The following is an 18,939-nucleotide window of genomic DNA, read 5'->3' as shown; positions in this document are numbered from 1 at the left end:
TCCCATCAATCTGGAAAAGAAACATTGGAATGATTGACTAGATTTGGCAAGCATCTGTTGATAGCTTAAGGCACAACCAGATTTTTAGGCAGCTATAGTTCAGTACACTGAATTATCCCATAATCTTTGTTTAATACATAGATGATGGGGTAATTCAGTACAGGAATTAATGGCAAAAACCAACATTTCTTGTTCTCCAGTAACTTATGGAATTAATTGCAAATATACTTTTCAGCTCCCTAAACTATTTATGAGTTTACATTTAAGTAAATACAGAATACCAGTAATCTTTTTTTTTTAAAACTAATTAGATCCGTTTCCATCAGATATGTTATACTGTATGGTAGATTTTAAAAAATCCCCATCTCTCGGTGTTGTCCTTATAGCAGTATTAATCTTGAAATAGTGGGTCATATGTTATCGTATTCTGAATTTTACAAGAATTTTTGGCAGGATGTTATATGGCCTATTTTAAAATCAACCCCAGGGAGAGATATTTCTAAGTATATTAAAATGTTGCTTCCAGATTAAAATCCTTAAATTGTACAGGCAACAGCCAAATTTTTAACTATGGCTATAAAAACAAGGTCTTTACTAGCACATGAATAAGCTAGGGTTTAAATGTTTTGTGTCCTATATATGTCAATTATTTTATTTGTTAAACTGTTTTATCTAATGCCAAATTTTAGAATATATCTGTAATTTGCTATTTGGGTCTTTTGGCCATAAAAAATTATTATTGATATTCTGGGAAACATGATCCTCCTTCTCTTTTTAACTTCCTAAACAGCAAATTTTCAAAAAGAATGCTTTGTCCCTACCCTCCTCTCTGCTCCCATTTTCCTTATATGCCTGACACATAGTAAAGAGGAAAATGTAGTGATGAATGCAGCAGTACAGCCAGGGGGTTAAAGTCTAAATTCTCACTTAAATATGAGCCAACAGTGTGCGTAGCAGCCAAAACAGCCAATGCAATCCAAAGCTGCATTAATAGAGATATAGAAGAACCAGGATCACGTGAAGTATTTGGTACCACTTTACAAAGCCTTAGTATGGCCAACCTGGAATACTGAATCCAGTTCTAGTCACCACATTATAAAAAAAAGATGTAAGACTCTGGAAAGAGTGGAGCTGGCAGCAGACTCAGATGAGGAGGAGGTTGGGGAGGAACTTGGGCCAGTTCTGGAGTCTGGGGAAGGGAGTGTGGGGAGTCTGATGGATGCTCTGCATCAGACACAGAGATAGTGCCAGGGTCTGACATTTGCCAGCCACTGGAGAGGCAGCTGCCTTTGGAGACTGAGATGAGTGAAGAAGAAGAACAGCCGGGGCCTGTTCCAGATGCGCATGTGCTCAGAGCAGTTAGGAGAGGTGAACAAGGGAGGACAAGGAATCGACTCGGGAAGCAAAGCAAACATGGACGCTGAATGGCCCCTCCCTGGCTGGGGAATAAATAGAAGGAAAGGGGAGTGATTGTCTTGGAGACAACAGTTCGTGTTTCTGGAGATTTTGCTCATTGTGTTTCATGCAACAAAGACTGCTCGCCAGAATTTAATTTGCAGCCTTTATCGCAAGAAACTAATAAGGTCTGTTGCTGTAGTTAACTCTTTGCAGGACTCTTGCTTGGACTTTTCAGTGGGTGAATGCCATTAATTCACAAGAGGTAAATAGAGGGGGGGGTTGTGACAAGGGGTCTGTTTCTTGCTTGTGCTAAGGTTGGGCCAGAACATTATTGCTATTTATTCCCATTGTCAACCAATACGAGGTATGAGAGGAAATTAAGTCCAGAAACTCTACCAATCATTTCCTTAACTATGTCCTTCATTAACATAGTAATGATAGATAGTCCTTGACTTATAGCCACGACTGGGGTAAGGCAGTTGTTCAGTGAGTCATGCCCAATTTTGCAATCTTTTTTTGCCATGGTTGTTAAGTGAATCAAATGGTTGTTAAACAAACCCAGCTTCCTCCTTTGACTTTGCTTGTTGGAAGTCAGCTGGGAAGGTTGCAAATGGTGATCACATGACTTTGGGATGCCGCAATCATTGTAGATACATGCCTGTTGCCAAGCAACCCAAATTTTGATTACCAGTTATGAGGGGCTGCACAGTCATAAGTGTGAGGATCCTCACTTATTTCAGTGCCACCCAGAGTCGTCATATGCAACAAAATTTCATTTTAACATATGCCGATTAATGTACATTCAAAGTGACAGTAAAAGTATTCCAAATCTAAGTTCGAAGTCTAAGTCACCCTATCAGGGAGATGGGTGGTATATAAATTTAATAAATTGGCACTCTGAACAGTCACTAAATGAATGGTTATAAGTTGAAGATTCCCTGTACTACATCAATCATTTGCCCCATTTTCGAAGCAGAATAGTGCTTGGCCAATGGGACAATGAAATTTATATATTTTCTGACAGCTAAAGGATTGGAGAAATGCCCTTTTAACACAGCCATAAGAAAAAAGCCTGTACATTTATTTTGTACAGCATATCAAGTAACACTTGTCCTCCCTGATCCCTGCCCAGAAGTGATTGGTGGAGGGACCGAAGTGGAATAGATACATGATGCATAATAAGACAAGTAAAAATAGAAAAAAACTGGTGAATATATGCCTGGCAATCTATGTACGCTAGGAAGAACATATCTAAGCATCTCTTTACACCATTGAGTGGTTGAAATGTAAATTATGTTTGAAATTAATGAAGCAAAATTATTCATGGGAGTGAATTGTTAGAACAAAGAATGTTTTGAAATTCAAGAGCAGCATTTTTTAAAAAATGATTCTATTATCATTGAATTAAGGGAGTCGAGGCATGCAATTTATCAGTGCTAAAATGTTCAAGGTGCTTTAAGATAATCAAGAGTGAGGGTAATGGTATGTCAGAAATTTCATTTTGGTGGTACAATTGCCATTAAAGCCATGTGTTATTAAGGCTATAACAGCGGCAGAAGGAGTAAGATTTATTATCAATGGAGAGGTAGGTCTCCCCCTTGTGCATAAATCTCCGCCAAGGAGCCATGATTAATGTGTAGCTCAGAGACAGCACAGCTGCATTCTGAAACATGTTGCATCTCCAGGTTGTTGTTGTTGTTGTTGTTTTGCCAGGAGTTTTCACTATGAAGAATATGAAGGACACAGCTCTAGTCCAGAGCGTACGGTCTATCTAAGTCATGCTCTGCACCCAGTTTTGGTCACCACATTAGAAAAATGTTGTTGAGACTTTGGAAAAAGTGCAAAGATCAACTAAGATGATTAAAGGCCTGGAGGCTAAAACATGAATAGGGGTTGGAGATTTGGGTTTGGCGAGTCTAGAGAAAAGAAGGACTAGGGGTGACAGGATAGCAATATTCCAGTATTTGAGAGGCTGCCACAAAGAAGAGCGGGTCAATTTATTTTGCAAAGCACCAGAGGGCAGGAGAAGAAGCAATGGATGGAAACTGATCAAAGAGAAAAACAATCTGGAATTGAGGAGAAACTTCCTAACAGTGGGGACAATTAACCAGTGGAACAGCTTGCATTCAGAAATTGTGGATGCTCCATCACTGGGGGGTTTTAAGAAGAGACTGGAAAGTCACTTGTCTGAAATGGTTTAGGGTCTCCTGCTTGAACAGGGGGCTGGACTGGAAGACCTCCAAGGTCCCTTCCAGTTCTATTCTGATTTTAATTCTGTCAACATGATGCCTCTTCCTCATTCCAGGTACCCAAACCAACTGCAGTAGGATAGCTAACTATTTTAGGAGCCAAAAAAATATAATGCAGCCTGCTCCATTCTGTCCTTCCAAGAGAAGGAACCAGGCAAGAAGAAAAAGCTAGCAATGTATTGCTCAGCAGAATTTGTCTGGATGAATCGGTCAGATAAGAGACATCTCAGCCCCAAAGAAGTAATGGAGGCATGGAAAGTGTCTCAGAAGGGATCCTCCAGGGGTGGGCTTCAAAAATTTCAGCAACAGGTTCTCTGCCCGGTTGCTGGATGGGCGTGGCCATGGTGGGAGTGGCCTAGTCGGCCTCCTGCATCACAGCAGGGGGGGCATTTTCGCCTTCCCCAGGCTCTGGAGGCTTTCCTCAAGCCTCTGGGAGGGCGAAATCATCCTCCTCCAGAGACCCTCCAGAGGCCGGAAAGGGGCCCATTTCCGGCCTTCCAGAACTTCCAGGAGACCCATTTTCCCCCTCCCCAGGTCTCCACACTTACCTCATATCCAAAATGGACCATGTGGAGACTCCTGGGAGGGGTGGTGTAGGAGGGGAGGGGCCAGTCAGGTGTGGGATTTGGAGCAGTCGTGGGTTCCGGTATGGTGGCTTGTTTGGCCCACCCACCCACCTGCGTTCCATGGCTGTTTAATAACACGACCAGCCCATTGTGTGCACGCGCACAGCATGTGCCTGTGCAACCTCCGCCAGCCAGCTGGGTGTCGTAGGGCAGTGGTGCATGCATGTGCGCACAGCGCGAGCCCATCTAGGACGCCCGGCCCCGTGTGCAGCATACCGGAACCCACCACAGATTTGGAGGTTCTCCAAACTGGCCATAACGTTAGCTACAGGTTCTCCCGAACCCAGGCGAACCTGTAGCACTCCACCCCTGGGATCCTTCCTAATTTCCTAGAAAGTAAAGTGGGGACAATGTCTGTGGAGGTTCTCAGCCATCCAGGACAAAGGTGTTTTTTTCCCCCCTTCCAAAGACAACTGGACAGGGTTCCTTTTTCCCTTCAAGAAGAAGAAAACGTTTCACTTCTCACCCAAGAAGCTTTATCAGTCAGTTCTGATGGTGGCGGGGTGGGGAGATGGAAGGATAGGTATTGACAGTTGAGACTGGAGGGTGGAGAGATGGAAGGATAGATTCTGATAAAATGAGGTGGGGGGAATGGAAGGATTATATTTCTTTGCAGTCATTCAATCATTAGCACTCTCTGAGAGAAAGAGTTTTCAGACTTCCATGATTCTGTTACGGCAACTTTACAATGAATTTGTAAAGAATTTATTTATTCATGGTTTCTTGTCTAGACTCCTTCAAAAGGCTGACATCTGGCCAGAAAATTTCTACTCCATTATAAATATTACCATACTTAATCTATATCCCTCAGTATTGTAACCACACCTTTTTATAGACTTCTCTCTGGCATCAGATGAACTATGGCAACAGCTTAGAATGGGTTTGATATGGCAGCCACCCAATGTTTTATTTCCTTTCATCCTGTCTTTAATGTTGGGTGCTGCATGGCCTTTTCTGTCTACAGGTAGTCCTCAACTTACAACAGTCCGTTTGGTTACAATTTGAATATACAACAGCCCTGACAAGGTGACTTACAACCAATCTTCACACTTACGACTGTTGCAGGATCCCAGGATCACACTATCTCTATTTGGGATCTTCCCAGCAAGCAAAGTCAATGGGGAAAAGCCAGATTTGGTTTAATAGCCACCTGATTCCTTTAACAACTGTAGCAAAAAAAATGTTACAGAATTGGGTATGTCTCATTTAACAACCATCTTGCTTAGCAATGGAAATTCTGCTCCCAATTGTTACTCCCTGTGTTATCTTGTCCACCACCACAACCGCAAAGTGTTGATGAAGAAAATGCCATTTTCTTCATCTGCATCATCAAACAAAGCACAGTACTCAGGACGTGATGGGAAGGAATGAAAGGATTTCAATTAACATTTGAAAAAGCTCAATCATTGCACATTGGCAATCTTTCTTATCTGCTCTGTATCGCATTAAATTAAAATGATTAAAATTAATTAATTCCAAGACCATGAAAGGAGTTTCAGCCAGCCCCTTCTTTACACCCAGTAATGAGTTCTCAGAGTTGCAATCCTTGTCAGCAAGGAATGATTTCGGACTAAGATTTTATGGTTCGTCTTCTTGACAGAGTTTTACAATGTTGTCCTTTCTTCCCATTTTTTCCATCTTTTTTTTTCTTTTTGAAGAAACTCAGCCAAAGAATTCAGAACTCCCGTTATAATGTCTTTTGATTGGAGACAATAGAATCCAATCTATTGATTGGAGAGTTCTGTAAAGCACTATGGGGAAGTACAGTGATGGGATTCAAAAAAGTGTACTACCGGTTCTGTGGGTTGGCTTTCTGGGTTGACCCCAACGAGGCTGTCAAAATGATGTCCCGGTGTTTGGAAGCCGTGCGGGTCTGGATGGGGGACAACAGACTCAGGCTCAACCCCTCCAAGACAGAGTGGCTGTGGTTACCGGCGCCTCGGTTCAACCAGTGGACTCCATCGCTGGCCATAGGGGGCGAGCAACTGCCCCCTGTGGAACAGGCGCGCAATTTGGGAGTCCTCCTAGATGCCCGGCTGTCTATGGATGACCATGTGGCAGCCGTGGCAAGGGGGGCATTCCACCAGGTTCGCCTGGTGCGCCAATTGCGCCCCCTATTGGACCTGGACGCCTTACGCACAGTCACTCATGCGCTGGTGACGTCCCGTCTGGACTACTGCAATGCTCTCTACATGGGGCTCCCCTTGAGATGCACCCGAAGACTACAGCTAGTTCAGAATACAGCCGCGCGGGCTATCATGGGGAGTACTAGGTACTCCCACATAACACCTCTCCTGCGCGAGCTGCACTGGCTGCCTGTGGTTTTTCGGGTGCGTTTCAAGGTGTTGATCACCATCTTCAAAGCGCTCCATGGCACAGGACCTAGCTACCTGCGGGATCGCATCCTACCGCATATATCCCTGCGACCAATTCGCTCTCACAGGGAGGGACTCCTCCGGGTGCCGTCCACCAAGCAATGCCAACAGGCGGCACCCAGGAGTAGAGCCTTCTCTGTGATGGGCCCAACCCTCTGGAATGACCCCCCCCCCCCCGATATCAGAACTACTACCGACCTCCGCTCCTTCCGACAGAAACTTAAGACCCACCTGTTCCAATTAGCTGGCCTGGCCCACTTATAGTCCCATTTATACCTCCTGGCAAATATTTTATCCCGGGATAGTTTTTACGGGTCTTCTAATGTATTTTTAAATTTTTTAAATTTTTAAATTTTAAAGCTAACTTTAACTATTATTGTACAGCAAACTATACGTTACCTCCTCCAGCCACACCTATATCTATTTTATATTTATATTATGTATATTTATTGTTTTTAATATGACTGTACACCACCCCGAGTCCCTTCTGGGAGAGCGTGCAGTCTAGAAATCAAATAAAAGTTAAGTTAAAGTTAAAGTTGTGGGTGTGACAGGGGAAGGATACTACAAAATCCTCATTCCCTCCCCACCCCACTAAACTGCTTTCCAGCTCCGTTCTCAAGGCAACAAAAGAAGATCGGCTGGGAGGCAGCAGGGAGGGGCAGGGGCAGCCTATTTGCCGGTTCTCCGAATTACTCAAAATTTCTGCTACCGGTTCTCCAGAACCTGTCAGAACTGGCTGAAAAGTCTACGTGCTATTGCTATTGATATCCATCAGTCAGAAATGGATTCCGTTGCATTTTATTTAATTCCATCATAACTATCATCTTCATTATTACTAAATCAACTTTCCTAATATCTCTTGTTTTGGGCATCAACAATTTCGGGCATCTCTTCTTGCTGCTTTCCATATGCCGTTTCTCTCTGAAAAGATATTAACAGTGTATGAAAATCTCACCTTACCATTTGTCTTAAATTTACTTCCCCTGCCTAAAAAAAGATCCCCAAATGTTTTTCTATAACATTCACAGAATACTTGAGAATTTCTTTGAAATTCTTCTTGGCGGTGTTTTTGAGTGAATGGTGGTGTTCTGAGTTGGAGCTGAATAGTTTTCTATTCTCATCATGAGAGTAATTACCTTCTTTCAAGTTTTATATATATTCGGAAAGCCTGAGAGGCTACAGACTGCTGTAAAAAACATACTCCGATGAACAACAGGGCACTCATCACTCGTCTTAGTCAACCTGTAACAAAATAATATAAAAATACAATTGTCAACTCTGAAGTTGGCCTGACTGAGGCCATCTTTGAGGCTTCAGTGTTGCCACAACGAAGAGGAGGGTTAGGGAGGGGGAATAGCTGGGGTTTTTTAGCTAAAACAAAATACTTTCCCCTGGGAACCAAGGACATTCCAACAGGTGGCTGAAGAGAGGAGGAGGAGTGATATAACCAAGCAACTGGACAGCACCCTGATTGGACCATGTGACTGTTTGCTTGGGAAAGGGGGAAAACTTTTACTTTTAATTAGGTGAAAACTGTGGGAACCTTTAGAGTCAGTTTTCACCAGCCTGTGCCAATATGATATATCCAATAAAACTTTTTACTGGCTTAAGGATGATTAGAGAAGACTTCCGATCAATAGTGAGTTTTGCCACTGATCACATTGCAACAGTGGTGGGTTTCAAATTTTTTATAACCTCTTCTGTAGGTGTGGCCTGCTTTGTGGGAGTGGCTTGCCAGCCATGTGACTGGGTGGGCGTAACCAACTTGTAAAATGTGGTGAAACTCACTTAACAACGCTCTTGCTTAGCAACCAAAATGTTGGTTCAGAAACTCTGGCATTTGAAGCACGCAAGTCTTAAAGCTGTTAAGTTACAAGACCCCTGCACCCCTAAACCTTTAGAAAAAAAACAACTTAGGGGTGTTCAAACTTGACAGCTTTAAGACTTGTGGACTTCAACTCCCAGAATTCCTCCTCTCGCTCTTCATCTTGATGATGTGCAGACGGGCGTGGGGAGGGAGCTGGAACCGGTTCTAAACGGCACAGTAGATTTGTGGAACCTCTTCTATAGAAGAGGTTAGAACTGGCAGGAACCCACCCCTGCTTTGCAAGGACGTCAGTCGCTGCTATGACTTGGAATCAGAAGCAACACAGGAGGGATCAGGATCCACAGTGGGGACAGCAAGAGTCATCTGCATATGCCAGTTAAGACATAAGTGATTAGCACTGCAGCTCAAAAGAGGGTAAGTGGAGAAACAGAATAACAATCTCGCTCTGTTACAAAGCCAGAGGGAAATAAATTGTCCAAAAATATTCATGGCATCGACAACATTGGGGAACAGTCAGAAAGCTACCGCAAATTTCAACTGTTTATTGATACAGAGGATTGGTTTTTTTTTTTCATAAAAACCTTAGTTGTTAAATTGATAAGATCTTTAGGGTTCTTTTGTGTAATTGTTTTACTCCGTAATACACATTAACCAAAGTTATGGAAGTACATTAAGGGATAGATATTATTATGCAAAAGCTGAGGTTATTTTGCATTCATGGTATAGCTATTAACACTTCTACAAAGCCAGGGGACGTTGTCTGTTCTCCAGTTCTGTGATTACAGTGCAAAGAACAAAGAAGCCATCTAGCATTCTCACTAAGAGGATTTTAGCCTAAGATTGTCACAACCTATTAAAGCAAATGAAGCTTGGCATTTCACAAAAGGAAATGCTTTAATTTGATTGTGAGAGATAGAATTTCTCATCTCCATGGTTTCTGTTTCAGTCTGATCCTACTCTAATGGCATAAGTACGTTCCAACCAGCGATTACTTCTAAATCTCCACACTTGACAAGAGAAACATGACATTATTTCCCTACTGAGGAGTTACAATAGCATTTTTGGTACATTTTTGGTGGTGGAAAAAAACATGACAAAGGGAGTGGGGAAATGAATCCTCTTAGGAAAAGATGAGCAATTTAAGTGATGCAAGTCTAAACTTGTATGGAGCAAATCCTAGATGTAATCCACATTGCAGAGATTGAATTCTGTGTCTCTGATCTGGATCAAAGAGAAACACAACCTAGGACAAAGGAGAAATTTCCTGACAGTGAGAACCATTAGTGAAAAGGATTGCCTTCAGAAGTTGTGGGTGCTCCATCACTGGACAGCTATTTGTTGTGGGCCAGCAGGAGCTGTTGGAGCTGCCACCAGATTCCGACAGCGAGGGTCCCTATGACTCAGCTCTAGAGGATGTGGAGGACCCTGGACAGGGTTCCGACTCCGAGCAGGGATAAGAGAGGCTGGTTGGCCACCAGGAGGTGCTTGAGGCATGGAGCAGCGGTGAAAGCCAAAGGGAGTGTGCTCCTGAAGTCATGCCTTGGAGCAGTGGGGAGGAGACAAGGGAGGTGATTCTGGATGCTCGGCAACGAAGGGCTAATAGACGTAAAGAACAGCTACGCAGTTACAGGAGATAATTGAACTCAGGTGGTTGTAATTAGGCTCCTCTCAAGGAGGGACTTTCCACAAGCTGTTTGCAGGAATCAACATATTTACCAGAGCTGGAGAAGCTATCGGGTCTTGTCCTCTTGGCAGGCTGGATTACTGCCAAGGTCTCGTCTGTGCTGGATTGCTGCCAAGGTCTAGTCTGTGCTGGATTGCTGCCAAGGTCTAGTCTGTGCTGGATTGCTGCCAAGGTCTAATCTGTGTGTTAATAAATCATTGTGCAGTATCTTTGTCTCGGCGTGTTTGGTGTATGAAGAGGGGACGTCAGAACAGCTATTTATCTGGAATGATATAGGTTCTCCTGCTTGGGCAACGTTGGAAGAAATATCCTTCTGGGTTCAGTTCCAAGTGGGGAAAAAGACACTGGATTCATGGAAATTGCTTGGAAAGAGGGTTTATTGATGGTGGACAGGACCACATGGTTTGAGGACCTGTGGGGAAAGGGAAGAGATGGCGAAAGTGCCCTGGTTTATGCCCTCTCTGGGCTTTTGAATTTGAGCTTGTATTCTGATTGGTTGTCAGACTCCCATGGGGCCATGCAAGGGCAACTCTGTAGACTGTCCTGAGTCCCAAGCTTGGTTGACTCTTGCTGGGTGATGACCTAATGAAAGGGCTTTGGGATTCCTATTATGGCTCTGCCTGAAGGAGGCAGATTTTTGTTATGTAGAATAGACTGGCTCAGGCCTTAATGGGCCATTGACAAAGGTGGGGAGACTGAGTTTGTGCCTTGTTTTTAGGGGAAATATTCTGTCCTTTTAATATTTCCTAAAATATTTCATTTTTCTAGGAGAGGGGTGGATGCTAACTTCCTACAGCAAGGAGTTGGATTAGAAGACCTCCAAGATCCCTTCCAACTATGTTATTCTGTTCTGTGCTATGCTGTACTGGTGTTGTATATTCTGCATTCTGTATTCTGATCTAATGCTGTTTTACCTAAGACCCTTTGGCAGTCTAACAAGTATTTACAACCAGATAAGCCCCCAGAGTCATCCCCTGAATCAAAATGCATAGAGAATTGACAAAAGCCAAGTATTATTATTTTTTTTAATAAGGAAAACCAGAAGAGACATTTGGCTAAATTTCTTATAAACATCAACTCCCTTCCTCCCTTGAGGTTAATTAGAAAGAGAAGAACTTACTAAAAGCTTTTCCTTTAGAGCAGAGGTCTCAAATGTGTTGCTCGTTGTATGCATGACAACCTTGTAATTTTCTACAACCTGAAACAGTACTGTAAGTGCTGATCTTCAAAAATACATTTATATTGCTCACCAAGCCTGATAGTGGTGTTTTGGTTAATGAAAAATGTTGTTAAGGAAGTGGGCAAAGTGAAATGGCTATGGGATCATAGAATGATAGAATCATAGAGCTGGGAGGAACCTGAGGATTTTTCCAGTCCAACCTACTGACCAAAGCAGGAGTCCTTATACCACCCTAGACAACAATTGTCCAATCTTTACTTGAAAACCTCCAGCAACGGAGCACCCAAAACTCCAGGAGGCAAGTTGTTCCGTTGATTAATTGTTCTCACTGTCAGAAAATTCTTCTTTATTTCCAGATTGGATCTCCCGCTGATGATATTCCATTAATTGGTTGCCATGATATAAAAAAGATGTGGAGACTCTAGAAAGAGTGCAGAGAAGAGCAGCAAAGGTGATTAGGGGACTGGAGGCTAAAACATAAAGAATAGTTGCTGAAATTGGATATGTCTAGTTTAATGAAAAGAAGGACTAAGGGGGACATGATAGCAGCCTTTCAATATCTAAGGGGCTGCCACAAAGAAGAGGGGGGGGTCTTCTCCAAAGCACCAGAAGGCAAGAAACAATGGATGGAAATTAATCAATAAGAGAAGCAACATAGAACTAAGAAGAAATTTCCTGACAGTTAGAACAATTAATCAGTGGAACAACTGGAGAGAGGTTTCTAGACAGAGTGCAGAGAAGAGCAACAAAGATGATTAGGGGACTGAAGGCTAAAATATATGAAGAATGGCTGCAGGAAATGGATATGTCCTGTGTAATGAAAAGAAGGACTAAGGGTGACATGATAGCAGTCTTCCGATATCTAAGGGGCTGCCACGAAGAGGACAGGAGTCAACCTATTCTCCAAAGCACCTGAAGGTAGATCAAGAAGCAACGGATGAAACTATTCAAAGTGTGAAGCAACCTAAAACTAAGGAGAAATTTCCTAACAGTTAGAACAATTAATTAGTGGAATGACTTGCCTCCAGAAGTTGTGAATGCCCCAACACTGGAAGTCTTTAAGAAGATGTTGGATAGCCATTTGTCTAGAATGCTATAGGGTTTCCTGCCCAAGTCGGGGATTCCAGGGTTCCTTCCAACTCTGTTATTCTGTAAATTGCTTCTTGTCCTGTCCTCAGGTGCCATACAGAACAAATCAGCTCCTTTCTTCCCCGTGGCAGCCCTTCAACTATTGGAAGACTGCTATCATGTCTCCCCCTAAGCCTTCTCTTTGCCAGGCTAAACATACCTAGTTCCTAGTTCCCTTGGCCTCACCATAGGATTTAGCCTGCAGAACCCTTACCATCTTTGTTGCTCTTCTCTGCCCTCTTTCTAGGGCCTCAGCACTGTTGTGATGGTGGTGGTGGTGGTGGTGGTGGTAGTGGTGGTGGTGGTGGTGGTGGTGGTGGTGGTGGTGGTGGTGGTGTTTTGTGGTTAATCTTTGGTGAGATTCACACCCTTTGGGGCTGGTTGGTACCTCAAAAGCTCGAGTCCTAACCAAGGACCTAGGAACTGTTAAGGTGATGTTGGAGGATATAAGTTGTTCCAAGTAGGGTGGTTTTTTGTAGAGTCAGAATGTTCAAGTCAGGTAAATTTAGAATTTTCAAATAGCGAGGTAGTCCTTTAGGCATTGCTCCAAGGACTCCAATTACAATCGGGACAACACATGATTTCTTTTTCTACAGTGGCTCAACTTCAATTGCAAGTCCTGGTACTTTGCTATTTTTTCTTGCTGCTTATCTTCAATTTGTACTATTGTTGTTGTTGTTGTTGTTGTTGTTGTTATTATTATTATACGATTGTATCACAACGGCCAGTTGTTTCGCCGGATTTGGCATTGATTACTAGTCGGGCCCCACCCAGGGGCTTACGTGCAGATCCAAGCAGTGCAGCTTTTTGCATTTGACTGATGGTGATTTTGTCAAATTTTAACTGTTTTAAATGTAATTCCAGTGCTTTTGGAATAGCACCCAGTGTGCTGATTACCACTGGAATTAACACTGCTGGCTTGTGCCATAATAGTTGAATTTCAATTTTTAAGTCCTGGTATTTCGTGATTTTTTCATGTTCCTTCTCTTTGACCCTGCTATCACCTGGTATTGCGATGTCTATGATTGTAAACTTATTTTTCTCAACCAGTGTGATGTCATTATTATTATTATTATTATTATTATTATTATTATTATTATTATTATTATTATTATTATTATTACTAGTATACAACTCTGTTCACAATTATGTTTTGCAGGGAAGATTTATTGCTGTGGTTTTAATACAAAAACATGTTTTTGTTTAATGGCAAACAGATCCTTATCATCATCACTAGAGACTTTTTTTAGGGGTTGATGAAAAAGCTTCAGTTTTGCAGCCCTAAGGGTAACAAACTAGTCCTAATTCCGATTCGGCATGTGTGTTGATTCGACTTTGTGATCCATCTTAAAAGTCTTCCTTGGGAAAAATGTATAGGAGAACACGGCCCTTTGTTTGCTGAAAGGAAGATTTTCCAGGGCTGAAGAAAAAGTCAATCATGCATACTTCACAGATCAGTTAATCAGTTCTTCTTTGAATCTTGATCTTATTTTGGATGTACTCAAAGTTTTGCCCCCCAATTCTTTTCACTGTTCTTTTTCCATGAAACTCCATTTTGGATTAGTTTGTCTATTGTTTCTTTGTTTATCCTTTCTCTTTGAATATAATTCTTCTTCTCTAAACCACCAAATAATCTGTGAATTTTAATACCACGGTGTGTTTTCTAAAATATAAAAGTATTTTAAACAAGGTTGTCACCTCAGGCAAAGTAGAAAATGTACCTGAACTCAAATTAAGGTCCATCATGCCCATAATACATGAGACATAAAATCTCCTAAGTACCTCTACCCATCCATAGCACTAAACACACAATGAAACAGAAGAGTACTATGCTGTTCTTCCTTGATACCTAAAATATGCGGCCTATGGAAACTGCCTCTCTAGGCTTAATTGTAATAATAATAATAATAATAAATATTTATTTCTTAGCCGCACCCTCTCCCGAAGGACTCGGGGCGGCGTACAATAAAACATATAAAATACATATCTAGACAAGACATACATATAACAAAGACGTATACCAAGACGTGTACAAGGAGGAGGTGGGCTGGTGAATAAAAACAATTAAAATCACAATGTTTAAAAACCCCTAAATAAATGAATAAAATTAAATTACCCGAATAAAAAACCCGTCAGGAGCGATATAGTTAGATCATATTTAAGCCAGGCCAGCTACTTGGAATAGGTGGGTCTTGAGCTTTACACGGAAGGAGCGGAGGTCAGAGGTATTCCTAATATCCGGAGGGAGGTCATTTCACAGGGCTGGGCCCGCCACAGAGAAGGCTCTACTCCTAGGCGCCGCCCCCCGACACTGTCTGGTGGACGGCACCTGGAGGAGGCCCTCTCTGTGCGAGCGGATTGGTCGCAGGGATGTATGGGGCAGAATACGATCCCGCAAGTAACTAGGTCCTGAGCCATGGAGCGCTTTAAAGATCGTTATCAAAACCTTGAAACGCACCCGATAGACCACAGGAAGCCAGTGCAGCTCGCGCAGGAACGGTGTCACATGGGAGTACCTAGTACTCCCCATAATTACCCGCGCGGCTGCGTTCTGGACCAACTGTAGTCTCCGGGTGCATTTCAAGGGAAGCCCCATGTAGAGAGCGTTACAGTAGTCCAAGCGAGACGTCACCAGCGCATGAGTGACTGTGCGTAAGGCGTCCCGGTCCAGTAGGGGGCGCAATTGGCGCACCAGGCGAACCTGGTGGAACGCCCCCCTTGCCACGGCTGTCACATGGTCATCCATGGACAGCCGGGCATCCAGGAGGACGCCCAAATTGCGCGCCCGCTCCAAGGGGGCGAGTTGAATGCCCCCGATGGCCAATGATGGAATTAATTGGCTGAACCGGGGAGCCGGTACCCACAGCCACTCCGTCTTGGAGGGGTTGAGCTTGAGTCGGTTGTCATCCATCCAGACCCGTACGGCTTCCACACACCGGGACATCACTTCGACGGCCTGCCCATAGTCTAAACCAGGGGTGTAAAACTGGCGACCTGCAGGCCAGATGCATCATGCAGAAGCCAGGGCCACCCCAGCTCTGCAAAGGGGGAACGTGAGGGCAACGTGACACCACAATCACGTGACACATGTGATCTAAGCAAATGTTTCTCAACATCAGCAATTTTTAAGATGTATGGACTTCAACTCCCAGAATTCCCCAGCCAGCCTGACTGAATTTTCCAGGTGTTATGGTAAGGATTGGTTTGCTGTTTCAACTCATTAGAACTATTTTAAACCTGTATTAATCATTTTTATTTTTTCCTGTCCCTGAGGGACAAGCTAAAATCCAGTGATATAATAAATGTCTTCATTTACATAGAATTAGTATCAAAGAGAAACTTTCATCAACTTGAATAACCTAAATTGAATTAATAAATATGCATGAGTAAATTGTAAGATGAGGAATACAATACAATACAATACAATACAATACAATACAATACAATAGCAGAGTTGGAAGGGACCTTCGAAGTCTTCTAGTCCAACCCCCTGCCTAGGCAGGAAACCCTATACCGTTTCAGACAAATAGCTATCCAACATCTTCTTAAAGACTTCCAGTGTTGGAGCATTCACAACTTCTGGAGGCAAGTTGTTCCACTGATTAATTGTTCTAACTGTGAATTCCTTTCATCACAGTCAGCAAGGCTTAGTAAACAGTCTTTCAGAGGAATGTTTATCAACACAAACCTTATCCCATTTGGAGAGCTGCCAGATAACCCACTTCAAAAAGCAGGGCAAGGCAAAACTTGGCACAGAGTCTCTTATAGTCACAAACAGAACTTTCCATTCTTGAAACGACTGAATGAACGAATTGTTTCCTGCAAAAGCCCACTCCCCTTGCACTCCTCTTTTGTTTCCTATGGGAGGGGCCAATCACCTCCAAGCTGTGGCTTTACTCCTAAGTCGACCCTGCTTTCTTAGACGTTCTTGTCTTCTGGCAGATCTGTGCATGCACACACTGGGAACAGGCTCCAGCTGTTCCTCTGCCTCATTGCTGTCTAGCTCCCTCTCTGCCTCTGACGCAGAGCCCTCGTCTGAGCTTTCCTCAGCCCCCAGGACTGGCCCATGTTCCTCCCCAACTTCCTCACTGTCTGACTCTACTGCCAGCTCTACTGGCCACCGACGGGCCACAACACATTTTGCACCACTTAAAGCTTCCGTATATTCTTCAAGGGTAGCCCTGCATAGTACATTACAGTAGTCCAAACAGGAGGTGACTAGGGCATGAGTGACCATGAGCAGAGCCCCCAACGAAGGCTGGGAAAGGGCGTAACTGGTTCACAATACAAAGCTGTGCAAAGGTTCCCCTAGCCACTGCTGCCACCTCCTCTTTGAGCAAGAGTCATAAGTCACAGTGCAACCCCATCCAACATCAAAAATGGCATAGTCCTAAAACCCACAGGCTCTCAAGACGAGCTTGCTGGACCTGTGGGGACTTGATTTCTCTCCCATGTGTGTGAGCATTTGCTTGCACCTTTCCTTTGCCACTTGTTTATTGCTTCAGTACTTCCTAGTAAAGTTTGCAAACTTCTGGTGTTTCTGATTGGTGGCCTGAGGCAGGATTTTATGTCTGTCTTCCTGATAGAATAGAATAACAGAGTTGGAAGGGACCTTGGAGGTCTTCTAGTCCAACCCCCTGCATAGCAGGAAACCCTATACCGTTTCAGACAGATGGCTATCCAACATCTTCTTAAAGACTTCCAGTGTTGGGGCATTCACAACTTCTGGAGGCAAGTTGTTCCACTGATTAAATATTCTAAGTGTCAGGAAATTTCTCCTCAGTTCTAAGTTGCTTCTCTCCTTGATCAGTTTCCACCCATTGCTTCTTGTTCTACCCTCAGGTACCTTGGAGAATAGTTTGACTCCCTCTTCTTTGTGGCAACCCCTGAGATATTGGAACACTGCTATCATGTCTCCCCTAGTCCTTCTTTCTCTTAAACTAAACATACCCAGTTCCTGCAACTGTTCTTCATATGTTTTAGTCTCCAGTCCCCTAATCATCTTTGTTGCTCTTCTCTGCACTCTCTCCAGAGTCTTCACATCTTTTCTACATCGTGGCAACCAGAACTGAATGCAGTATTCCAAGTGTGTCCTTACCAAGGCATTATAAAGTGGCATTAACACCTCACGTGATCTTGATTCTATCCCTCTATTTATGCAGCCTAGAACTGTGTTGGCTTTTTTGGCAGCTGCTGCACACTGCTGGCTCATATTTAAATGGTTGTTCACTAGGACTCCAAGATCCCATTCACAGTTACTACTACTGAGCAAGGTACCATCTATACTGTACCTGTGCATTCCGTTTTTGTTGCCTAAATGTAGAACCTTACTCTTTTCGCCATTGGATTTCATTTTATTAGATAGTGCCCAATGTTCAAGTTTGTCAAGATCCTTCTGTATCTTAAGCCTGTCTTCTGGAGTGTTAGCTATTCCTGCCAGTTTGGTGTTATCTGCAAATTTGATGAGTTCCCCATTTATTCCCTCATCCAAATCATTGATGAAGATTTTGAAAAGTACTGGGCCTAAAACAGAGCCTTGGGGTACTCCACTGCATACTTCCCTCCATGTAGATGCAGTTCCATTGAGGACATTGAGGATACTGTACCTGTGCATTTTGTTTTTCATGCCTAAATGTAGAACCTTTCTTTTTTCACCATTGAATTTCATTCTGCTGGATAGCACCAAGCAGCCATCTCTATACCTTCTACCAGGTCCGGGATTCACCAAATGTGGCAGGCATAGCAAACATAGCCAATTCGGTCTATCCTCCTGAAATACAGCCCAAATGAGTCCAAATCCAGGCGCAGAAATCCAAAATTGTTCCAGTCTCCATCCAAGTAGCTGCTGACCCCCGAGATTCCCCTAACAATCCACAAAATCCATAAAAAAACAGCACACTACAAGGGCAGATTTTCTAGGATTCCAAGTCTCTGTGCCTTTTTGCTTCTTTCCTGCACTTTAACATTAAAGTTGTAGGAAGTAGCACCCACCCCACTCCTAGGAAAATGAGATATTTTAGGAAATATTAAAAGGGCAGAATATTTCCCCTAAAAGCGGGGCAGAAGCTCAGCCCCCTCCCCCATCTTTGTCAATGGGCTATTAAGGCATGGGCCAGTCTACATAACAAAAGATGTATTTCCTTTAGGCAGAGCCATAATAGGAATCCCAAAGCCCTTTCATTACATCATCACCCAGCAAGGTTCAACCATGCCTAGGACTCAGCTCTGATGGCAAACCTATGGCACGCGTGCCAGAGGTGGCACGCAGAGCCTTCTCTGCTGGCACGCACGCCACCGCCCCAAATCAGATCTCCCTGGTGTTTCTTTGGTGAGCTTCTGTTTCCCTGCAAACGACGAAACAGAAGCTCATGAGAGAAAAAGATCTTACCTCTTGCTGCGCTGCCAGTGTTGGGATGCCCTGCCTCCCACCAGCCAGCTGGTCTTCAGGTCTCTGCTGCGCATGTCTGT

General features: G+C 43.4%; 1 long non-coding RNA gene across 2 annotated transcripts in view; it reads right to left on the bottom strand.

Annotated features, from left to right (window-relative positions):
- The window catches only part of LOC309383025, a 904,876-nt gene that overhangs the window by 730,665 nt on the left and 155,272 nt on the right, over positions 1-18,939 (bottom strand). Inside the window, exon 4 of one of the 2 annotated variants that reach the window (XR_014173747.1) lies at positions 15,404-15,427. The exons of the other annotated variant lie outside the window; for it this stretch is intronic. This is a non-coding gene — a long non-coding RNA (uncharacterized lncRNA). Of the gene's footprint in view, positions 1-15,403; positions 15,428-18,939 lie in introns of those variants that run through there. 2 annotated transcript variants of the gene reach the window in all.

This window comes from Natrix helvetica, assembly GCF_964273705.1.
Source record: "Natrix helvetica genome assembly, chromosome: 1".
In the NCBI taxonomy this organism is placed as follows: Eukaryota; Metazoa; Chordata; class Lepidosauria; order Squamata; family Natricidae; genus Natrix; species Natrix helvetica.
Note: the sequence above shows the minus strand (reverse complement) of the source record. Positions and strands in the feature narration are given on the sequence as shown.